This window comes from Poecilia latipinna, unplaced genomic scaffold, assembly GCF_001443285.1.
Source record: "Poecilia latipinna isolate Pla-1442-1.1 unplaced genomic scaffold, P_latipinna-1.0 Scaffold1936, whole genome shotgun sequence".
Classification (NCBI taxonomy): domain Eukaryota; kingdom Metazoa; phylum Chordata; class Actinopteri; order Cyprinodontiformes; family Poeciliidae; genus Poecilia; species Poecilia latipinna.
This window is the reverse complement of record NW_015114552.1, coordinates 82,123-86,033: the sequence shown is the minus strand read 5'-3', so window position 1 is coordinate 86,033 and position 3,911 is coordinate 82,123. Positions and strand designations below refer to the sequence as shown.

Here is a 3,911-nt window from a genome sequence, read left to right as displayed (position 1 = left end):
ATATATATAGATCCAATGCCAACAAGGTAATTAAATGCCTTGAATTGGACATATGTAACATTTCCAACCATGTATTTCCACTGATATGTAGGAAAATGGTATAGAAAATCTTTATTCATAGGTACTGCAGTTTTCATTTATTTCTGTATGTGTCAAACTGTGTCACCTTTCTGACTTCCTGCAAAAGGCAAACAGTTAAAACTGTCAGTGTTTCAAGACGGAGCCATCAAACGTGGTCCAAGCACGTTGCAAAGTGAACAAAAACATATTCTTGGAAGCATATTTCAGCACAGAAAATGAAATTCAGTGGCAGAGGCAGCAAAGCATTAAAACACATTGTGTCAAAAAAATTTATAAAAAATAAAAAAAAAACCAGAGTAACCACTAAAGTAGCAGCAAAGCATAAATCAACAAATTGCTTTTGAAACATTTTGTTGAAAGCTCAGTAAGGCGGAAAATCAGAAAATAAACTTTAACTCTCTGTTATTATTTGCCTGACCCTTACAGTGAAGCATAAAGTCTGTTTTTATAAACTCTGACTTGAGTAAAACCAACTAGATCAATTTCTGTAACATTATTTTCTGAGCAAATACACAGAATATATATATATTTAAATTAAAATTTCTGAGTTTTTTGGGGTACATTTACTTCTTCTTTTTCTATCTACAATCACTCTGATGCAACGTTCTAGGAAAGTGAGAGTTTAATTTGGAAAAGCGCAAAATCAAAAACACATTAAAGTTTGTCACAATGTGAAAAAAAATGCTGAAGTGGTGTGAACACTCTGCAACTAACTGTGTATCAGTGAATGTAAAAAAGCATTTTTGGACAGAATAAGCTCCTTGGCCTGGTTCTATACACACCTCCTGTAATTAACATCAGCATAACAAACATGAGGATAATTGCCTTGCTTGCCTCAGGCCTGGTGAGGAGCAACACAATGCCGCAACATTTTGCTGCTTTGTATTTCTGTCAGGCGCAAACAGAGTTAAAGCAGCTTTGGTTGAAGAGTAAAAACCGAACCGCATGTTAGCTTCTTCTATCATAAGACACGGAAATGATGGAAGGATCCCATTGTGTGGCCAGGAAATTAAAAGCTAAAGCACCATTTAGAAGTTCAGTCAGACAGCTGTATGGTATATCTGCACTATATTTTGCTGGATCAAATAAAGAAAATATTAATTTTGCACAAGATTTCTTTCGTTCAGCAGGAGTTTATAGAAAAATACGTATATTCCAGCAGCTGTGCAAAGGTCTTCCAGTCTGGGGAAGAAAGACCCCATGAGAAGGGAAATGTCAGGTTAGTTGAAATGTGGTTCAGAGGAAAAGAGAGGAGGAAAAAAAAAAACACCAGCGAGTGGGAGTAGTGTTAGTGCTGCTGTGGCAGACTGGATGAAATGGCAAAGGAACAAGCGGGGATGTTGGAGTCAAACCTGCAGCTGGAGTCGTTTCCGGCTGTTTGGGGCTCAGAAAGCTGTCTGAACGCAGTCAAGAGGAACCAGGGTTTTCTGTTCATATGACCTTTTGTTAGTCTCAAGTATAAATATATTTTATTTACTGTCTCCGCTTTGAATTGAGAGTTATAACGCTGCTGTAGATACGTTACAAGGAGACATACTGCCCCCTATGGACATAGTTTATACCGTACAACAATGTTTTCATTCACTAAAATACATTTTAGACAGCTTTTACGCACCTCAAGGTTACCAAAGATCATAATTAATTGGCTTAGGAACATTTTGGTACAAGATTACATTTGGGGTAATGTTAATGAGACAAGTGAATCGGGGATTCGAGATGGCGACTTCAAATTATTGAGTTTCTTATCAATGAGCCACTTTTTACCTGGTTAGGTAACGCTATAATTGTTTGAACAGATGAACGTGGCATATACATGCCACTTGAATCCCTCAAATGGATTATTGCGACAAAATTCAAGTGATAAAAATATTTTTACAGCAAATATATCACATTAGTACTTAATTAAAAGCATACCACGTGGAAATAATATTAATGGAAAAGTCCCAACTTGAAAAAGCGCAGCTGCTTCTTTACAAATGCAATATTAACTGTATTTAACGATCGATGAGAAGATCTTGCTAAAACTAAGGCGATCCTGCCCCCTGCTGGTCAATGATCAAAACTGTATATTTTCATAGCAATGTACAAATAAAGGAATACATTTATTATTATTATTATACATTAACAATTCCTGTCTGTGTCTGGTGAATATTTGATAATAATAATAATAAAAAGTTTGGTTGTTTATTAAAGTTTTATATCGAAAGAAACTGATTTTATTTCTCAGTACTTTAGTAGACATTCTACCAAATATATTTTACTGTTATTTGAGTGATGTTTTGGACGACTACTTTTTACTTGTATTTGAGTGAAAATATGTCGAAGTAACGCTACTCTTACTTGAGAACATTTTTTGGGTACTCTACCATCCTCTGTTTAAAGAACAGGTGACTCAATATGTTCGTTAACTTTACCATGTCCAGATAAAATGACCAGTTAAATTAACAATGAAGTGTTTACACGTAAAGACATCAAAGAAAATACATTTCCCAGGAAAAATACCAACAACATGCTAATGTCGTCTTGAAAAATAGCCAACGTTACTAGTAATAAGAACACATACCGGTTATGTTGACAGTCGGCTGGTCTGTCTCGGTTTTGTGGCTCATGCTCCTCCATTTGTGTCCAAACAGCAGCATTACTATCCTTGCAATGGCTCCCGGTGTGCCTCCGAATAAAATCCTTGACCGCCATAACTTTTAAGTAGAACGCCACTAAGCTGCCATAGCAACAGCTGAGCTGTCTTCCGGTCGAATGCTGCCATCCTTCTCGCTGTTAGCTTATACTTTGTTCGTTATTTCTTTAAATACAGGGCACTAACTATTTAGCTAGTGGCAAAATCTTTTTATTTGATCAAAAATAAACTAAATATTGAAAATTATTCATGGTGATGAAATGAGTGCTTTAAATTTAAAAGATTAAAATCTGAATCCTAGCGCCACAATAATAACGGAAGTAGCCATTAGCATTAGCCGGGTTACAACATTTTCTTTCCCTTAGTGATTTATTTTATTTTAATTGAATTATATTTTATTGAAAGCTGCCAGATCACTGAAAATGTTGATATAGTTTAAGAATTCAGGGTTCAGTGGTCATTTAATTTATTATTATTTCGCTATTATTTTATTAATGTGGTTTACCAGTTTGGATAATCTGACTTCCCATCATTGAAGAAAAAAACATGCCAAGCAAAAATACACCAGACACACACCTGCAGGCCAGAGGCGGTCCTAGACGGGAGGCAACAGGAGGACTTTGAAAATTATATTAAATGTGTTTTAACATTTAGTGGTAGATTTATTTAACCTTCACAATTTTACTTTAACAATGAATTAAAAATTATAGTACTGCACTGTTAGCTGCTGTATTGATATAGGATCATATTTTCCATTTGCTAGATCAGGATCTGCAATTTGAATCTCTGGAGCCACAAGTGGCTCTTTGCCTCACTTAATATATCAAATGATGAAATATTGCTGGTAAGTTTGGTGTAGAACCAGCCTCCAAAGCTCCAAAGACCTTAATGAATATATTTTTAACCAGCTATAAGGGGCTGGCCTTATATCATCAGCAGCTTTATTCAAATGGTAATTTGTAATACAAAATATTATGCTTAGTGATTTTTTTCCAATGGGCAATTTTAAGTGGCAATGCAGTACCTAACTAATTTAGAATATGTTTTGCGATATTTATGAATGGAAATTGTGTACAGTATTAGCTTTATTTATTTGAAGATTACTTTGTAGTGGTTCAGTACAAAATGTTGTATGTGTCCAAAATATTTGGATCAATAATGGGTTCATATGATCCTGGTCCTTAGCCTTGTTAAT

At 35.1% G+C, this 3,911-nt stretch overlaps 1 long non-coding RNA gene across 1 annotated transcript in view; it reads right to left on the bottom strand.

Annotated features, from left to right (window-relative positions):
* Positions 1 to 2,793, bottom strand: part of LOC106935255 (uncharacterized) — a 21,598-nt gene extending 18,805 nt beyond the window's left edge. The window contains exon 1 of the long non-coding RNA XR_001421861.1: positions 2,645 to 2,793. This is a non-coding gene — a long non-coding RNA (uncharacterized LOC106935255). The remainder of the gene's footprint in view (positions 1 to 2,644) is intronic.
* Between the last annotated feature and the right edge of the window lie 1,118 nt (positions 2,794 to 3,911).